General features: G+C 41.7%; 1 protein-coding gene across 7 annotated transcripts in view; it reads right to left on the bottom strand.

The window, feature by feature from the left end:
• Positions 1 to 20,279, bottom strand: part of LOC110529235 (1-phosphatidylinositol 4,5-bisphosphate phosphodiesterase beta-4) — a 142,944-nt gene extending 122,665 nt beyond the window's left edge. For 3 of the 7 annotated variants that reach the window (XM_036985409.1, XM_036985412.1, XM_036985405.1), the window contains exons 1-2: positions 20,119 to 20,279; positions 14,483 to 14,529 (exon numbers count right to left, since the gene is read on the bottom strand). The gene's annotated coding sequence lies outside the window, so the exon portion shown is untranslated. Of the gene's footprint in view, positions 1 to 14,482; positions 14,530 to 20,112 lie in introns of all 7 variants that reach the window. The other 4 variants (XM_036985410.1, XM_036985406.1, XM_036985407.1 and 1 more) reach the window with 3 other exon arrangements.
• Between the last annotated feature and the right edge of the window lie 823 nt (positions 20,280 to 21,102).

Raw genomic sequence — 21,102 nt, forward strand, 5'->3', positions numbered from 1 at the left:
CACTAATTGGTCTTTTGACCAATCACATCAGATCTTTTCAGAGCAGATCTGATTGAAAAGATCAATTAGTGAGAGAGAAGGGGGAAAAAAAGATCAGAATTGGGGCTGAATTCAATCAATATGAATAAAGACTTGCTGACGCGCCCAAAATTCTCAGTGCACCCGCTGTGACTTCTAGGAAGATATTAACACACTTAACCCAAACATTTCATCATTATAAAAGCCCCAGTTACTTTGTTGCTTTGACAAAGTCAATTCTGAAGAAGATTATCTACTTAATGTGATGAGAGATTCATTATCATCTGTCCCCCATTTTAAAGGTCAACCCTGTTACATGAACTGAACTCTTGTTTTTCAAAAGAAACACTGAACATCTAATAGCCAAATCCTAGTGTAAAAGCAAGTGAGCTGGTTCTACCCTTTTTGGCCATTTTCTGGACTTTTGTGGTTGAAAAACCACATAAAAGCAGAAGACAAAATGTCCATCTCACGTGGACTATATAAAGTATATCTTATATTTACATTGGTTTTGATGCAGTAAATACAGGCACTACCCGAAGATATGATAGATAACCGATGGCATGTACAAGTTTGTCTAACTAGCGAGAGTCTGTAGGGGAGAGTGGGGTAAATTGAGCCAAAGGGTTAGTTGAGCCTCCCCTCGTTTCTAGAAAACACAGAATCAATTATTTGACCAAATATTTAGGAAGAGGTCATCATTTCGTGGAGTCTGTGAAGGAAGAAACCACATGGAGGAAGTGGTAAGCGAGTTAGTTCCAAGAAACAAAAGTCTAATGAATTGAATGTGTTAAGTGGTTTCACGATGCTTGTATCTCAACCAATGTAGATTGTTTTAAGATAGCATTGTACATCAGTTGGGATCTCTGTAAGCTACAATATGAGGTCCCTAAACCTAGCATGAATGTGCATCCTTGCACTTGAAAGTAGCTGTGCGGGCTAATATAGCCCAAATGTTTGCTTTGGGGTAACTTGAGACAATGGCCGCTATACCCAATACAAATTATGATTACATTTTGTCTGTTTTATGCATAATATGTATAGTATTTTTGCAATATGTCAATGCATTTTATTGTTACAGCGCAGATATCATCATCATCATGACCCCTGTATACAAACATAAAACAACCAGCATTCTAGGCCCCCTTTGAGGTTCTTAAAAAAAGTAGCCAATGAAGTCAGAGCAGGGCAGTCCATTGGAGCAGCAGCAAAGCATGAACAAATAAACTGAATGACACTGAAGAGGTGCATTGACTATAAAAAGAAGACAAACATGTAATTGTGTGAAAGAGAGGCTATGATAGAGTAGCAGATGCACACAAAGTCTTAAACTGGTCAAGAAAACTGGTCAAGAAATAGAAGGGTAAGTGATATTGAACAGAGAGATCTATTTCTGAATGTAGGCATACTTTGAAGACACAACACACCACAACCCCATTCCATGAATTTAACTTTGACCTACCATCACCCACTGTCACAGGACACCACCACCCACTTACCCCAAGGTGGCTCAACTTACTCTGTCACTTTGCTTAACCTTTCTGGGAACGGGGGCAGTATTGAGTAGTTTGGATGAATACGGTGCCCTATGTAAACTGCCTGTTACTCAGGCCCAGAAGCTAGGATATGTATATGCATGGTAGTATTGGATAGAAAACACTCTAAAGTTTCCAAAACTGTTACAATAATGTCTGTGAGTATAACAGAACTGATATGGCAGGCAAAAACCTGAGGAAAATCCATCCAGGAAATGCTATTATTTATTTTGAAACGGCTGTTTGTCCATTGAAAGCCTATCCACCATGCAAAGACTTATGACTCAGTTCACGATCCCTATGGCTTCCACTACATGTGGCCAGTCTTTAGGCATTGTTTCAGGCTTGTACTCTGAACACTGAGGGAGAAACACCACTTTCAATAAGTGGACAGTGGAAATTTCCAGAGATGTTTTCTGCGCGTGACCGGGAGCGCGCCTTTCTTGTTTTCCCTTTTCTATTGACGGAGATATTGTCCAGTTGAAATATTATTGATTACTTATGACAAAAACAACCTGAGGATTGATTATAAACATTGTTTGACATGTTTCTACAAACTTTTATGGTACTTTTTCGATTTTTCGTCTGCCTGCTGTGACCACGCTTTGTGCCAATGGATTACTGAACAAAACTGAGGTTTTTGGACATAAAGAGGAACTTTATCGAACAAAACAAACATTTATTGTGTAACATGGGGTCTTGTGATTGCAACTAGAGGTCGACCGATTAATCGGAATGGCCGATTAATTAAGCCCGATTTCAACAATCGGAAATCGGTATTTTGGGTGCCGATTTTTTTCTTTTCTTTTTTTTATACCTTTATTTAATTAGGCAAGTCAGTTAAGAACACTTTCTTCTTTTCAATGACGGCCTAGGAACTGTGGGTTAACTGCTTCAGGGGCAGAAAGACAGATTTTCACCTTGTCAGCTCGGGGGATCCAATCTTGTAACCTTACAGTTAACTAGTCCAACGCAATAACGACCTGCCTCTCTCTCGTTGCACTCCACAAGGAGACTGCCTGTTACGCAAATGCAGTAAGCCAAGGTAAGTTGCTAGCTAGAATTAAACTGATCTTATAAAAAACAATCAATCATAATCACTAGTTAACTACACATGGTTGATGATATTACTAGATATTATCTAGCGTGTCCTGTGTTGCATATAATCTGACTGAGAATACAAGCATACAAGTATCTAAGTATCTGACTGAGCGGTGGTAGGCAGAAGCAGGTGCGTAAACATTCATTCAAATAGCACTTTCGTGCGTTTTGCCAGCAGCTCTTCGCTGTGCGTCAAGCATTGCGCTGTTTATGACTTCAAACCTATCAACTCCCGAGATGAGGCTGGTGTGACCGAAGTGAAACGGCTGGCTAGTTAGCACGCGCTAATAGCGTTTCAAACTTCACTCACTCTGAGCCTTGGGGTGGTTGTTTCCCTTGCTCTGCATGGGTAACGCTGCTTCGATGTGGTGGCTGTTGTCGTTGTGTTGATAGTTCGAGCCCAGGGAGGAGCGAGAAGAGGGACGGAAGCTATACTGTTACACTGGCAATACTAAAGTGCCTATAAGAACATCCAATAGTCAAAGGTTAATGAAATACAAATGGTATAGAGGGAAATAGTCCTATAATAACTACAACCTAAAACTTCTTACCTGGGAATATTGAAGACTCATGTTAAAAGGAACCACCAGCTTTCATATGTTCTCATGTTCTGAGCAAGGAACTGAAACGTTAGCTTTCTTACATAGCACATATTGCACTTTTACGTTCTTCTCCAACACTTTGTTTTTGCATTATTTAAACCAAATTGAACGTTTCATTATTTATTTGAGGCTAAATTGATTTTATTGATGTATTATATTAAGTTAAAATAAGTGTTCATTCAGTATTGTTGTAATTGTCATTATTATAAATAAAAAACATTTTAATTTTTTTATTTAAAATCGTCCGATTAATCGGTATCTGCATTTTTGGTCCTCCAATAATCGGTATCGGTATCTGAGTTGAAAAATCATAATCGGTCGACCTCTAATTGCAACCATAACACTTGTATCTTTTATGTATGTTTATTATGAGAATTTGTGTTTTGTAGCGGAACACCTATCCCTAATACAACTTACCCCATAAGTTGTGCCAAGAGGCTACTTTTTTGGGGGGGGGAAAGTTGGTTACTTAAATTCTGAATAATTCCAGGGAAACACAACATCCTGAAATATGTATAGATATCTTTGTTAGAAAGAATATTATATTTCCCCTTGATGTAGTAATGCTGAATGTAAAGAATTGCTGAACTTACCCCACTCTGTCCTATAGCTACTTTCTCTCTCTCCCCATCCTGTTTCACAGACACCGCCCCCACCACTCCCCCTCCACGCCCTGTAGCAGCAACAAGCAGAGCGGATGGCCTCTCCCGAGTTGCGCAGGCTATGCAGCATGAAAGTGCTGAAGAACATGCATTTCGACTATCCGGATACCGGAAAAAAATGCATGATTTATTTGAATACTGCAATTATTTAAAAATGCCCTTCCCTAGTGTCCATGTGTCTTCTGAAGCAGCCAACCGCAGCCCCCCTCTCCCACTATCTCCCTCTCTGTAGACTGTGAGAAGCCCTGGTGAGAGGGAAAAGGAAGAGGCTGAATTCCTCCAGTTTATCTAGTCATCTGATCTAGGCAGCCAGTCATGTGTTAGAGCAGCATTCAGACTTAAGAGGGAAATCTGGTTTCAAAGTAACTGTCCAGTGAAAATCTGACTTGTTAAAGTTAATATTCTGCTAACTCATACCCAAATAATGTTGTCGACTCATCCTATACTCGTATTTCTGGCTAAAGCATAAATTAAAGAAAAAAAAAAAGAAAAAAAATCCTCTTTCAAACTGTTTTTTAAAATGTTTTTGGCTGAGAAGTCTCTAGCCAGCTCAGTCATTGAACCATAATCAGCTGTTTATTTGTAATTCATATTTTTATTGACCAGAACATGCCCACAATATTCTATTGTTGGGATACACCCACACCATTCAAACACACAAAAGCTGCTTTTAACACTTTTGGGGGGGGTGGGGCACCTAATTAATCAAATCTGGAAACACCCTGTTCTCCTCTATTTTCCTCACTCTCCTCTTCTCTACTCCTCTCCATTCCTATTCACATCTGTCTTCTTCCCAGACATTCCTCTTCCACAATGCTTCTTTTCTTTAAGATGGGTACCTCACTCTTTTCCCTTTTTTTCCCTCTCTTCCTCTGTCTCTGCCCACCTTACAACACTTTCGGAGATATCTACAGTTGAAGTCGGAAGTTAACATACACCTTAGCCAAATTCATTTAAACTCAGTTTTTCACAATTCCTGACATTCAAACCTAGTAAAAATTCCCTTGTCTTAGGTCAGTTAGGATCACCACTTTATTTTAAGAATGTGAAATGTCAGAATAATAGTAGAGAGAATTATTTATTTCAGCTTTTACTTCTTTCATCACATTCACAGTGGGTCAGGAGTTTAGACACTCAATTAGTATTTTGTCGCATTGCCTTTAAATTGTTTAACTTGGGTCAAATGTTTTGGGTAGCCTTCCACAAGCTTCCCACAATAAGTTGGGTGAATTTTGACCCATTCCTCCTGACAGAGCTGGTGTAACTGAGTCAGGTTTGTAGGCCTCCTTGCTCGCACACGCCTTTTCAGTTCTGCCCACAAATGTTCTATAGGATTGAGGTCAGGGCTTTGTGATGGCCACTCCAATACCTTGACTTTGTTGTCCTTAATTAAGCCATTTTGCCACAACTTGCCACATTGTCCATTTGGAAGACCCATTTGCTACCAAGCTTTAACTGATGTCTTGAGATGTTGCTTCAATATATCCACATCATTTTCCATCCTCATGATGCCATCTATTTTGTGAAATGCTCCAGTCCCTCCTGCAGCAAAGCACCCCCACAACATGATGCTGCCACCCCCATGCTTCCCGGTTGGGATGGTGTTCTTCGGCTTGCAAGCGTCCCCCTTTTTCCTCCAAACATAACAATGGTCATTATGGCCAAATAGTTATATTTTTGTTTCATCAGACCAGAGGACATTTCTCCAAAAAGTACGATCTTTGTCCCCATGTGCAGTTGCAAACCGTAGTCTGGCATTTTCATGGTGGTTTTGGAGCGTGGCTTCTTCCTTGCTGAGCAGCCTTTCAGGTTATGTCGATATAGGACTCGTTTTACCGTGGATACAGATACTTTGTATAGGTTTCCTCCAGCATCTTCACAAGGTCCTTTGCTATTGTTCTGGGATTGATTTGTACTTTGATCTCTAGGAAACAGAACGCGTCTCCCTCCTGAGCAGTATGACAGCTGCGTGTTCCCATGGTGTTCATACTTGCGTACTATTGTTTGTACAGATGAACGTGGTGTCTTCAGGCATTTGGAAATTGCTCCCAAGGATGAACCAAACTTGTGGAGGTCTACAAATGTTTTTCTGAGGTTTTGGCTGATTTCTTTTGAGTTTCCTATGATGTCAAGCAAAGAGTTTGAAGGTAGGCCTTGAAACACATCCACAGGTATACCTCCAATTGACTGAAATTATGTTAGTTAGCCTATCAGAAGCTTCTAAAGCCATGACATTATCTGGAATTTTCTAAGCTGTTGAAAGGCACCGTCAACTTAGTGTACGTGAACTTCTGACTCACTGGAATTGTGATACAGTGAAATAATCTCTCTGTAAACAATTGTTGGAAAAATGACTGCACAAAGTAGATGTCCTAACCGACTTGCCAAAACTATAGTTTGTTAACAAGAAATTTGTGGAGTGGTTGAAAAACTAGTTTTAATGGTGCCAACCTAAGTGTTTGTAAACTTCTGACATCAACGGTATATTAGCAGCAGTCTCAGTGTTTAGGCTCTTAACTATGGGGCATTACCAGGATGATTGTCCCTTTCCATTGAAGCCACGGAGGTTCAAGGCCGACAGCGGTACTGCAGGCATTGTTAGCAGAAAACAGGGTCCCTCATTATAGAATTTTTTTTTTTTTTAATCTTCGTGGTCAATCTAAATCAAAAAATATGTTTTGAAGACAATCATGCTACCAATTATTGCTTCTAATACACCAGATGTAAGTCTGAATAAACGACGCCAAAGGGGGTGGCTGACGTTTTACGGGCTCCTGTCAAACAGCAATTTTTTTTTTAATGCATTTTGTTTATAATGTTGCTGCTACCGTCTCTTTTGACCGAAAAGAGCTTCTGGACACCAGAACAGAGATTACTCACCTCGAACTGGACAAATATTTTTGTTGTGACAAGGCCCAAATCCCCGTCATCCTCGTGAAGAAAAGACAGAGAAAAAGGGTGAGGAAGGCGGGGTGCCTAGTAAGAATTCGCAGACGAGTAGGCATGCCACCACTACCCTCCGTATTATTGGCCAACGTGCAAATCATTGGAAAACAAACTGGACAGTCTACGATTAAGACTATCCTACCAACGGGACATTAAAAAATGTAATATCTTATGTTTAACTGAGACTTGGCTGAACGACGACACAAATGATATAGAGCTGGCTGTCTTCTCCGTGCATCGGCAGAACAGAGCAGCTACGTCTGGTAAGAAGAGGGGCGGGGTGTGTGTCTATTTGTCAATAACTGCTGGTGCGTGATGTCTAATATTAAAGAAGTCTCGAGGTATTGCTCGCCTGAGGTAGAATACCTCATGAAAAGCTGTAGACCACACTATCTAACAGAGTTCTCCTCTATATTATTCTTAGCCTTCTACTTACCACCAAAAACAAATGCTGGCACTAAGACCACACTCAACAAGCTGTTTAACTTCTTATGGCTGGGGGGCAGTATTGAGTTGCTTGGATGAATAAGGTGCCCAGAGTAAACTGCCTGCTACTTAGGCCCAGAAGCTAAGATATGCATATTATTATTAGTATTGTATATTTGGATAGAAAACAATCTAACGGTTCTAAAACTGTTTGAATGATGTCTGTGAGTATAACAGAACTCATATGGCAGGCAAAAGCCGGAGAAACAAATCTAACCAGGAAGTGGGAAATCTCAGGTTTGTAGGTTTAAGTGTTTGCCAATCCAAGATACAGTGTAAATTTGGTCCGATTGTACTTCCTAAGGCTTCCACTAGATGTCAACAGTCTCTAGAACCTTGTTTCAGGCTTCTACTATGAACGGGGAGCGAATAAGAGCTGTTTGAACAAGGTGTCTGGCAGAATGCCATGAGCTACAGTGCCTTGTGAAAGTATTCGGCCCCCTTGAACTTTGCGACCTTTTGCCACATTTCAGGCTTCAAACATAAAGATATAAAACTGTATTTTTTTGTGAAGAATCAACAACAAGTGGGACACAATCATGAAGTGGAACGACATTTATTGGATATTTCAAACTTTTTTAACAAATCAAAAACTGAAAAATTGGGCGTGCAAAATTATTCAGCCCCCTTAAGTTAATACTTTGTAGTGCCACCTTTTGCTGCGATTACAGCTGTAAGTCGCTTGGGGTATGTCTCTATCAGTTTTGCACATCGAGAGACTGAATTTTTTCCCCATTCCTCCTTGCAAAACAGCTCGAGCTCAGTGAGGTTGGATGGAGAGCATTTGTGAACAGCAGTTTTCAGTTCCTTGTTGTCCACATCACCAACGTACTATCATGGGCCAAACACACCAAGACAGTTCTGAAGACGGCACGACCTCACCTTTCCCCTCAGGAGACTGAAAAGATTTGGCATGGGTCCCCAGATCCTCAAAGTTCTACAGCTGCACCATCGAGAGCATCTTGACCGGTTGCATACCCACCTGGTATGATAACTGCTCGGCATCTGACCTTAAGGCGCTACAGAGTGTAGTGGGTACGGTCCAGTACATCACTGGGGCCAAGCTTCCTGACATCCAGGACCTATATACTAGGCGGTGTCAGAGGGAGGCTCACATTTTTTTCAAAGACTCCAGTCACCCAAGACATACTTATCTCTGCTAGGACCAAAATGCCCCTTAACAGCTTCTACCCCCAAGCCATAAGACTGCTGAGCAATTAATCAAATGGCAACCCAGACTATTTACATTGACCCCCCCCCCCCTTTGTTTTTGAACTGCTGCTACCCACTGTTAATTATCTATTCATAGTCACTTTACAGATTACCTCGACTAACCTGTACCCCAGCATATTGACTCGGTACTGGTACTCGGTACTGGTAAATATATATATATATATTTTTTTTTTACTTTAGTTTATTTAGTAAATATTTTCTGAACTCTATTTATTGAACAGCATTGTTGGTTAAGGGCGTGTAAGTAAGCATTTCACGGTAACACCTGCTGAATTCGGAGCATGTGACAAGTACAATTTGATTTGATCCAATTATTATTTTTTTAATCGCACACAGAAGAAGTTGAGGATAATTGAGTTACTAAATGCAGCCTGCAACTTGAGTTACTCAATAAGAGGGGGCAGCAGTGAGCTAACCTGCAATGTCACTTCCTGGAGTAGCTCAAACTGCACATGTTATGTCGCCATCTTAACCGACCTAATTTGGCTTCACGTAGGTATGAATGGTGTCGCGTGATCGATGGCTTTGTCTATTCATATATGTGACTTGTTTCAGGAAATTAAGCCTATGTCACAAGTCACTAATTCACAGGGGAGGTATTTGAATGTAAACATCTATGTTTTTGTCAAAATGCATTTTTTGGCAGAAATGCCTTCTGGAACATGTGAACCTTTATGTGCCTTAACAAACTTGTATGCCATCTGTAAATATGAATACAATTGTTAATTTACGAGCCTAATTCCCACTATGACTGGCTGAGATAATGGATGGGCTGGAAATGAAGAGAGATGAGTTTGGATTGGTCTGCCATGTAGCACGCTTCTGTCTATAACAAAGGGTTGCTCAGTATGTGTAGGTAATTCTTTCGATTGCATCTTTTTTGAAAGATGTCCTGAAGAACTGCAAAAATGTTGCTCTCGACTTTCTGTAGGACCGAGTTCTTGAAATCAGTGGAATGCCCGGTGGAAGCAGAGTATGATAGCTAAGGAGATGAAAATTCTGGCGTTTGATTGCAAAAATGCGGAGGGGGTCAAAAAGAGAACACACAGAAGGATTGGATATAGTGTGTGTTTACCAGAGACGGTAATGTAAAGAACAACATGACCTGCACCAAAGTCAAATTAGGATATAACGTTAGGCCAACGAGACAGTGTCCAAGTTCTAAAATTCTCAGGTAGAAACCCCTGCTTCCATTTCATCACACTCACAACCGTAAGCTATTTTCTGTAATTAGCTTGCCATTCAGTTGTAAATAATTATCTTGTTGTGAGTTTATTGTCGTTGTAATAATGAATACAAATTAGCTAAAGTAAAGACATTGTCAGCGATATGACATGGGCATTTTTTTAACTGGCTAGCCAGCTAAATTAAGGTTAGCTAGCTAGCTAACAAGCTAGAAACTAACAAAAACATTGTTTAGAAAGTTGCTTTTAGTTGCCTGGTTTGCTAGACTGACATATACTACATTTATTTCTTAAACAGATGGGTTTATTGGTGTTAAAATACACTGGTTAAGCTATTTTGGACCACCAGGCTACTGATGTCATGCATGTGAATCCTTAAAGAGATGGGTGGGCTCAGGCTTAAGAAGGTGTGAACTATGCTGAATGGGTGTAGACAAAGAAGAGCTCTCCAGTAGGTGTATCAAAACATTCAAGGGCCATTTTCTCAAAAGTGGAGTTACAAATGTATCAACTTTCAAAGCAGAATTACTTTCCCATTGTTCCTCAACTGTAGTGTAGGATATACCATTTTCTAGCTCGGAGTCTCTACTTTTAGCCAATGTAAAAAACACAGTATCAAATTTTTCTACATAAGACCGAATCGAGCCTCTCTGTCACATACACAGTCATTGGGCATTACCTTGGAATCATAAGGAGCTGTGTGTTTGTGTATTAGTGTGTGTGTGTTTGTGTGTGCGCGTCTGTGTGTTATGTTATGTTCTGTTATAGTAAGCTGTACTACAGTAAACTGTGTAATGTGTTACAGTGTTTCGTAACATTATTCTTAGCGTGTCAGTGTCGTAACATTGAGGGTAATAATAGCTATCCTGGAGAGGACACACAGGAGAGGAGAGGAGGAGACACGTTCTGCATTCTGGAACGAAGGTCGTCAGTTTAATTGGAAGTGCAAATTGCGTTCACATGTACAGAAACCCACAGTGGATTGAGGCACGGGTGGAGAACCACCCATGAGCGCGAGATGTGTGTGTGTGTGCGCGTCTGTCCTCCAACCTGAGGTAATTTCACAGCTAAAGGGATGTTACCTGCTGTTGAGGCGACAAGATCATTTGGACAAATATTTGATTTAAAGGAGCGATATTGACTTGTCAATATGTGCTAACACCAGACATCTGTTGGAGGGACAGAGACGTCTTTTCTTCCATCGACATATTTTTATCATTTCCTCCCTCTCTCCTTTTGCTTGTGAAGGATCGGGTGTTCTCTATTCTCCCTCTCTTTCCATTCTCCCTCTGGACACACACACACAGTATGATTCCTCTGCTGCTGAGTGACAGGGTGTGTTCCGGTCGTAACCCCACAGTAGCACACTTCATTCACACACACACACACACACACACACACACACACACACACACACACACACACACACACACACACACACACACACACACACACACACACACACACACACACACACACACACACACACACACACACACACACACACACACCCTTTCAGGATCAATGAAGTGTGCGACTGTATAAAAGTAACACACACACACACACACACACAAGCAACAACTCAGGCAGTCACACAGGCTGCTTATCAATGAGTGATGATGGAGAATGTTCTGAGTGCATTTCATATCATTGATACGTGGGAAACTCTATAGGAAATTAGACCTTACACGTCCATCATTCAACCCAACCAGCAACATCACATCATTCAATGCAGCAGTAGATTCTGAGTGACTTCCAGCTCTCTCCATGTCTCATAGGCTGAGGCCGGAATTCAAACAAACTCAGATAAATGACCCATCTATATTATAATAACGTAAAGCTCTCAGCCACGGGAGGATCTCCTACAATTTTGCACCTATCTTCTTAATTTTAGGCAAAAAAAAGTGTGTCATTGTCTGTCCACTTTATATTCCCTAAATTGACTACATTACCCATAATGCTCATTGACAAGACCTTCCCAAATTATCATGGCAATTATGCGTCACAATAGTTGGCTAATACTATTCTATGCAACATGCAGCAATCCACGGTAGGCCTATAGAAGGGACAGTATCAGCTGCACTTATAGTCTATGGCGGGCCCATGCTTAAAATCTTCAAGTGGCATATCTCATGACCCGTTGCCCTGCTTTCCTCAACTCAAAGCATAGGCAACAAACGTGAGCTGGTAGACTAGTCAGCCAGCACTGGAGAGGTGGATGTTTGGCGCGCGCAACGGACACTTTTGGAGAGAGGAGGGTATCAGCTTTCTGTAGGTTTGACATTTATTTCCCCAACTCTCAATATTTACCGTTTTAACACCAAAGTATCTTAGAGACATAGTTTATGGAGCGTGGGATACGCACAACTGACATTCCAGGTGATTGCATAGGCCTTTATAGAGGCGACATCCTATGCTGCAAAGCATTTTAGGACAATACATTTACTGTTAGATGAATAAGTTACACGACTAACTATCAGGAAATTAGATTTAGCGATCTAGCTAATGGGTTTTGATATACCACTTCCTCAGATGGTGAATTAGCCCCAAGGCAATTAGCCTATAGATATTCGTACACAAAAAAAAAGATGTAAGCAAATTCATCTCTGTTGAGCAAAATAAATATCACATTCTGGAGCCCTATTTCGACTGTAAAATTATAGCAACAATGCCTAATTGTCTACCCAAAATTCATGCCAACCACTGGTATAAGTATTGCACATCATCAGTTTTGCTTAGTCATGCTTGATTAATATGTTGCATTATGTAGAAATCGCTCTGCCATTTCCTGGTTGCTAAAACTCTTAATACTTTGCCTACATTTTTTTTATAGTATAGTGTTTGGAATCTTTGTACCATCTAAACTGCTGTGAAATATATTTTCCATAACCAAAAATATTGTTGTTTTAGCTGTTTGAAGCTGGTCTGCAAGACGCAAAAACTTAATTTAAGATCGGAAAGCATAGAAATAGAGCACATAGAACATTTGTCAAATTGATTGGTTTGCCTAGTTGCACATTGCCACTTTAAACGTATCTAAAACGTATTTCTTGAATCATACCATCTCAATAGGCCAAACCCCTCCCTAACCCGGATGACGCTGTGCCAATTGTGCGCCGCCAAGGGCTTCCGAGTGGCGCAGCGGTCTAAGGCACTGCATCGCAGTGCTAGAGGCGTCACTACAGAGCCTGGAAGAATGGGACAAACCCCCCAAATACAGGTGTGCCAAGCTTGTAGTGTCATACCCAAGAAGACTTGAGGCTGTAATAACTGCCAAAGGTGCTTCCACAAAGTACTGAGTAAAGGGTCTGAATACTTATGTTAAAATTTGCTTTGTCATTATGGGGTATTTCAGAATAAAGTAACAAAATATGGAAAAAGTCAAGGGGTCAGAATACTTCCCGAATGCACTGCATGTTTTGTGTTTGCTTGAAATGTGGCCTGAATCTCTGGTAAATGCAGAAGACTGCACCAAGCTACGGTAGTGAACGAATGTCAACTCACAGTTAAAAATAGGAACAAACCCTGATATCAATTTCCTATTAAAAAAAATAAAAACCGGAACATTTCCCTTTTAAAAAGTAGGAAGCTGGAGACAGAATGTTCACAACACATCTGGTCTACAATGGCTACTGTATCATTCTGTTTCCTAGGGTTGTGCCGACTTGTATTCGCAATCGTACCCGTAAGTTGACAGTTGATAGTCGGATAAGATGAGACTCGTGATAAAAAAAAGAATTGAAGTGTTTTAATGTGCCTAAATAAATGCTGTCAAAATACCTCGCTGCACATTCTCACTGCAAAAAAAAAAAAAGCTGTCGATTAAGAGCAGTGCACGGAGGGGTGTGTGTGTGTGCACGTGTCTCCTCGAGTTTGCTGTCACTCAGTCAGAATGCGCATCAGCGTTTCATCCTTTTTCCCTACCCTTGGCCCGCTTGTTAGATATTATGCACATTGATAGCGTGATAGCAAATGTCCTCGCCATGTGATTTATCATAATAGAACGCTGCAGCAATCTAAATGATCAGACCGAAAACATGCGAGGAAATGTGATTGGGTGAAATTATGAAGAGAGTGGACAGAGAAATACAAGCTTCACTCTATCCAATCAGAGCAGCAGGGTCAACACATAGCCCGCCTTTTTCTTTACAGCCAGGCAAACTAGCCAGTTGAGTCATTTAGACCATGTAAAACCTTGCACATGACTTGACTAAAAGAGAGTACATTATGATTTAGTAACTGTGACTGAATGACATGAGAAAGATGCTTCCTGGCACCCATAAAAGTTACTTTCTTCCAATCGCGGATAATTACAACAAAAAAAATGCCTTGGATCATAATGGCACCCAGAAAATTGCCCATATCCGTTTTGATACTCGTTTTGTCCGACTACACGGCACACCCCTATTGTTTACCCATGGTCTGTTTCCACTCCTGCCATATTCAACAGTACCGAGAAGACAAGATCACCTGCTCCTACATGTAGACTATAGATTACATAGGACATGTGTCTCTGTCATTAAGGGCAGGCTGTGGTTCACAAACATTTCTATAACCCTTGCACAAAAAGGCGTCATCTAACATTGTGTGTTTAATACGCAAGGGCAGGCTGAGATCTAGCAAGACAACCACGATGTCTAAGAGTACAAACAACCACCATTGGTTTCACCGATAACACCAACAGGCATTAGGTCGAAAATAAGTCATCAACTTACCAATTCAGCATGAAGTAAACTTCAGCGGGTGAAACTCATATCTTGGCCTGTGAGATCAGAGAAGGGAAAATGTAATAACAAGTCAGGGCCTAATCTCTGGAGATTAGGATCCTTCCCTGAAACCAGTAAATCCTTAACACTATGGACATGACCTCACAGATGGACTGGAGACAGACACAGGCGCGCACACACACCACCATGGAGGCTTGGGAAGAGAGGACTGGCATGGCAAATGTCTCGCTAGAACAATAAAGCTGAACGATGTGACTCATAATGTGTTCAAACAAACAATGGATCTGTTCTTTATTACATCGACTGATGTTCAGTGAGTGAGTGTGTGTGTGTGTGTTCTGGGCTACCCTGTCTTTCCCAGACCTTACACAGTATGTCCATTTTTTTTTATAGATGGATCACTGCAACATGGCTGAGAAGAGGACGAGAGGACCGGACGGGAGGATAACATGATACCTCAGTCAACACAAAGGATGGAAATGGCAATATGGAGTCAGATGGCTGACCTAGAGCAGACAGAGCTGAGAAAAGGCACGCGAGGGTTTCAGCATGCCTCCCCTCAGATGGAGGTGAGAGAATGCTGGGTGATGTGGTTAGGAAACCGTGTGTGAAGAGAGAACGAGAGAGAGAGAGACTATGTATGTGTCCTAGGTAGCAGCTGATTCCTTCTGTCTCCAATATCGGCCATTCTGAAATCTGCACAGTATTTTTCGGTCTACAAATATATTTCACCCCACTGTTTCCCTGACCCTGGTGTTCAAGTGGACAACCACAGGTCAACTGAAGTCAGGATCTGTCCCATTGCAACTCCACCAGATGACCAGGTGTTGGACTGACAGATACAAGGTTGCTGGTTCGAGTCCCACTTGGTTTACATACATCTTCAGCAATAGAATGTTGGTTACCTCACCAGTATCAAAACAAACAACCCCACGAAGGAAGACCCAAACAAACACAAGTACCACTTACAGTATGAAGCGGGCAAGACCATGATACCACTACCAACATCTCCAAACACAACAAACCTTGGCCTGTGTGAGTGTGTGTGTGTGTGTTTTTTCTCATATAAATCTCCACGGGCAGGCCAATAGAGCTAGGGGACAGCAGCATGCAGCAGGCCTGAATACCAGCCAACATCCACATTATAGCAACGCTCAACATCATCACACATAAAATACTGTTGAAGTCGGAAGTTTACATACACCTTAGCCAAATACATTTTTCACCAGTCCTGACATTTAATCCTAGTACAAATTCCCTGTTTTAGGTCAGTTAGGATCACCACTTTATTTTAAGAATGTGAAATGTCATAATAATAGTAGAGAGTGATTTATTTCAGCTTCCCTGAGGTCAGGGCTTTGTGATGGCCACTCCAATACCTTGACTTTGTTGTCCTTAAGCCATTTTGCCACAACTTTGGAAGTATGCTTGGGGTCTTTATTCATTTGGAAGACCCATTTGCGACCAAGCTTTAACTTGATGTCTTGAGATGTTGCTTCAATATATCCACATCATTTTCCATCCTCATGATGCCATCTATTTTGTGAAATGCACCAGTCTCTCCTGCAGCAAAGCACCCCCACAACATGATTCTGCCACCCCCGTGCGTCACGGTTGGGATGGTGTTCTTCGGCTTGCAAGCCTCCCACCTTTATCCTCCAAACATTACGATGGTCATTATGGCCAAACAGTTATTTTTTGTTTCATCAGACCAGAGGACATTTTTCCAAAAAGTACAATATTTTTCCCCATGTGCAGTTGCAAACCGTAGTCTGGCTTTTTTAATGGCAGTGACTTTTTCCTTGCTGAGCGGCCTTTCAGGTTATGTCAATGTAGGACTCGTTTTACTGTGGATATAGATACTTTTGTACCTGTATCTTCACAAGGTCCTTTGCAGTTGTTCTGGGATTGATTTGCACTTTTCGAAATCAAAGTACAGAACGCATCTCCTTCCTGAGTGGTATGACTGCTGCGTGGTCCCATGGTGTTAATACTTGCATACTGTTGTTTGTACAGATGAACGTGAGACCTTCTGGTGTTTGGAAATTGCTCCCAATGATGAACCAGACTTGTGGAGTTCTAGAATTTTTTTTCTGAGGTCTTGACTGATTATTTTCAATTTCCCATGATGTCAAGCAAAGAAGCACTGAGTTTGAAGGTAGGCCGTGAAATACATCCACAGGTACACCTCCAATTGACTCAAATGATGTCAATTATCAGAAGCTTCTAAAGTCATGAAATCATTTTCTGGAATTTTCCAAGTTGTTTAAAGGCACAGTCAATTTAGTGTATGTGAACTTCTGACCCACTGGAATCGTGATACAGTGAATTATAAGTGAAATAATCTGTCTGTAAACAATTGTTGGTCCTAACCGACCTGCCAAAACTATAGTTTGTTAAGGAAAGCAAAGAAATTTGTGGAGTGGTTGAAAAAACAAGTTTTAATGACTCCAACCTAAGTGTATGTAAACTTCTGACTTCAACTGTGCTTTGATTTACTGATAGTCAATACTGAAGGGAAGAAGTATGCAATTCATCTTTTGACTATTTTAACTTGGTCATGGCTGCATTTTTGTCGCCCACAGTAGGCCTAGCTCATACAAAAATAACTGTACTGGGGATACTGGATGCTGACTATCTTAGCTATTTATAATTACATTTCAAACTAATAAAAGACATAGCATTAACAACCATTTCCACAAATGCATACAAAGCACTGGGGCTGCTGCTGGATTAATAAATGGCAATGAAATGACTGCAAATGTTCACCCAGTTTGCTGCACCCGACTGTAGTCTTTAAGCTTGTGATACAGCAAAAAAATGTTCAACAGTCTGCGTCCCGGAAAATGGACATAGAAGGACAGGAGAATTAGGTCCCCCATAGACATACCTCTCCATCATCTGTCCTCTAAACGCAGTGTGTGTGTGTGTGTGTGTCATCTACCACTAAGAGCCACACAGGCGGAGTCGTATCCTTCTATTTTTGCAGGCGGCAGGGTAAACGCTGTGATTCATAGGAATCCTATCTGTTTGTTTTGCCCGTTTAGCTAAATGTCATTTGGGGGACTCTGATCAGCAAGGATACTGCTTCTAAGTCCATGCCAATTTTAATTTCCAGTTTAACAGCACACCTGAACATGACGCTTGTGTTTTTAACTCTAGAATAAGGCTATTTTGGGCCTTTTTTTCACACCGCTTTCCTTTATCCAGTGTTTCTCAATCTTTTCTGAGCCAGGGACCAGCAGCAAGCTACTGTCAACCAGCTACTGTCAGACAACTACCATTTCCGCCTTGAAGATGAACGATTAAAACTAGCGATTTTAGCCGCCTAAACCGGTGTCCATTCCCTGGGACTTGTTTTGGTCGACAAACACACACACACAACAACCTGATTCACAATGCAGCATCAACCATTCCATTAACACAGCACAGTCAACATCCATTACAGAATCACTGCATTGTGTAATAAACGCCTTATATCACCTTTTAGGTAACAGGGCCCACAACCTGTCAAATATGCAGCAGCCATGTTTTACACAAGCACCATCTGAGTATTGGCCAATGAACAAACATCCTCAATCTGTATTTAGCCTAAGCTTCCCCCTCAAACAATTACCATACCTTTTGGTCCGAAATAAAACACCCACACACTAAGCTTCTTAACCCATCTCTCCTCATCAGAATCAGTGTTAGGCTACATTGTGGCTTCTATGCCATGCAGGTAAGGTAATTGATTTTGTGCGAGGGAGGGAGGAAAGGTAGGGCAATGTTTGTCTCTCTAATCACCATAAAAGTGCTTATGGCACTGTCAATACTGACCTGCGTAGGGTTCACACACACAGCAGACCTACAGTGGCAGGAGCTACTGAACTCAACACACGCAGTCACACAGACAGACATAAACTCTTCAATAGAGATCAGTTAGAGACCTAAAGACATTGCATTAAGTAGCTATTATTGTTACCTTTGTTTTACAGTATGGTTGTTATTGTGGCAAAGAGTGTTTTTAGCCATTATAAACCCCTCATTTCCTACCTGTCTAATGAAAAGCATGCGACACACAAACATACGGTAATACTGTTCTCTTTCTTCATCTGGCAGTTTATTACTTGTTCAATTCATTCTAGTGACCAACAGCAACCTATTTCCTACGCAAGGTCAATTCGACCATTCTTTGGTTAATATCTTTGGTCGAAGCTAAGAAAGCGGGCACATTTCATTGCATTTCGACCGAGTCGTGGCCAAAGTGTCTCTATTCGCCCCCCATCAGCTAAATGCCACTTCAAACGCAGAGATTGTACAAATAAAATAAAAAGTGTCTCCAAACACTTCTTGTTCCCTGTCACTGACCGCACGCACGCACATACAGGACATTGGCCCCGCGCGTGCACGCGAACAGGTGGCGGTTCCGCGCACAGGTGTGTGTCCGTAATTCCCTAGCGTCAACATACATAGTAACTGTTCATTGGTCAAATGCAAATGTAAATAGTCGTCTTTCTCAATCATTTAATAACAGCAAATGTGCAACATATACAGCAAATGTGCAACATATGGGAAAACGCCATGGAACAATGGACTATCTAATGCATTTCGCAGTCTGCTCATTCTTACAGAAATCAGCCACGACAGCTCAAGAGAAGTATATTGGCTGGCCGTTGTTTCTAGATTGTCTTCCCACCTGGCGTGTGAATGGACGACGCGGAACGTGCATGGCAAATGATTTTACACCGCTCATACAGCCCTAAAACATCAGCACAATCGCGTACGTTAGCAGGCTAACGGTTAGCGGTCTAACATCAGCAGACATCGTCGGCATGAGTTGTGATCTAGCCATTTCCACAACATGTAAAAATAAAAAAAAATTGAGCAAGCTATTGTTCAATCAATCGTATGTTTGTTCATAGCTAGCTAGTAGCTGCCATATATATATTTTTTAAACCCAAATAGTGTTGAAGAGGGCTTAGCTACGTAGCATCCAACAGTAGCTATAGCAAGTGCATCCGTCTCACGCAGAGCAGCGCGCCAGTATACTTTTATGGGCAAGCAAGCTTGATATCCCTGGTGCTGTCTGTCCCGTCCGCTAACGCTAACAGCTAGCCAGCCGCTAGCTTGGCGGAGGTAACGTCGATTTGTCAAGTTTCTGACGGTGATAAACAGCTGCATGGCTAGACAGCTAACGTTGCACACCATCTGGGACTCCGTTCCATTTCTTTTGATTTTTTTTAAACGAACGCGACGGATGAATATGACAGCCATGCACGTGTTGTGCGCGCATGTACACGAGCTATAATTATTATTATTTTTTTGCATCAAACCACGAACGAGACCCGTCCCTTTCGAAAATAACCCACATGATTTGCCCCCGTTTCTGCAACGTAGCAGCGGCTTTCCTATCGGGTGGTGCGGAAATTCGCTTGCAGACTGGCGGCTCTGCTAGAGATGGGAGTTGAAGAGTCTCACGGCTTTTTCAACCACCAATATGAACAAGATCATGTTCTCTCTCCGAACCTAGAGACACCCACATACATATGAATCGTACAGCTGTGGTGCTCCGCAACACATCTCCAATGTCCCACTTGCAGGCAATTTGAGGCAAAAAGACAGAAACATGTATATACCCTTACGTGAATTGGTGGTCGACGAGAACGGATTAAATCCGATGTGAAAAATGATGCTTGCTGGGCTGGGATTTTCTCTCTTGCTTCCAGCTGCTGTATCTCCCGCCCTCTCTCTGTCCCTCTCACACACTCACTCTCTCTCTCTCTCTCTCTTCCCTTGTCTCTCTTTATCCCTCCCTTCCAACAAACCCGGTCCTGTTGTACCACTCGCCCTCCAGTGGAGATTAGCCCGATGCGGTTCGAGGAACTCCACTCTGGGTGTGCGCGTGCGTGTTGGCGTGCGTGCGTCTAGTGTACGTGTGTGCGTGTGAGCCGCAGATGAATGGCAAGTTGTCATGGACAGTGAGGTATCGACTTTCCTTCCCTACAATGCAAACAGCAATTGTCTAGGTCTGCCGATCAACACACATGAGCGCGTTTCTTACAATATAGCATAGCTGCCTAGGCTATGGAGTAAGGGAATATTATGTTATGAGTGCTCAACCCACTAACAGTAGGCTGTAAAACATCCACAAATACAAATGCAAAGGTGTATTTGAGAGAACAGTAAATGTTCATGTTTGAGTAAGTAGAGCCCGCTCTAAATGGTCTTCTTCCTGAGACCACAGATAGCAGTGAGAGAAATGGACACACATTGTACCTTTGTCAGTCAAATTATATAAATAGGCAAGACAGGAGAATAGCAGGTGCATCTCTTCATAAATGACCCCTAAGGCTGTGTGGTGCTCAGCCACAAAAATAATCAGTTAGCAAAAATTGGACAAAAGTAAAGCTCTGCTAAGCAAAGTGCCTGGATACAGCCCTTAGCTGTGGTACAGTTCATTCGGAAAGAATTCAGAACCCTTGACTTTTCCCACATTTCGTGACCTTACAGCCTTATTCTAAAATGGATTCAAGTGTATCCCCCCCCTCAACAACCTACACACAATACCCCATAATGACAAAGCAAAGACAGGTTTTTAGAAATGTTTGCACATTTCTTAGAAATAA

This window comes from Oncorhynchus mykiss, chromosome 8 (assembly GCF_013265735.2).
Source record: "Oncorhynchus mykiss isolate Arlee chromosome 8, USDA_OmykA_1.1, whole genome shotgun sequence".
NCBI lineage: Eukaryota > Metazoa > Chordata > Actinopteri > Salmoniformes > Salmonidae > Oncorhynchus > Oncorhynchus mykiss.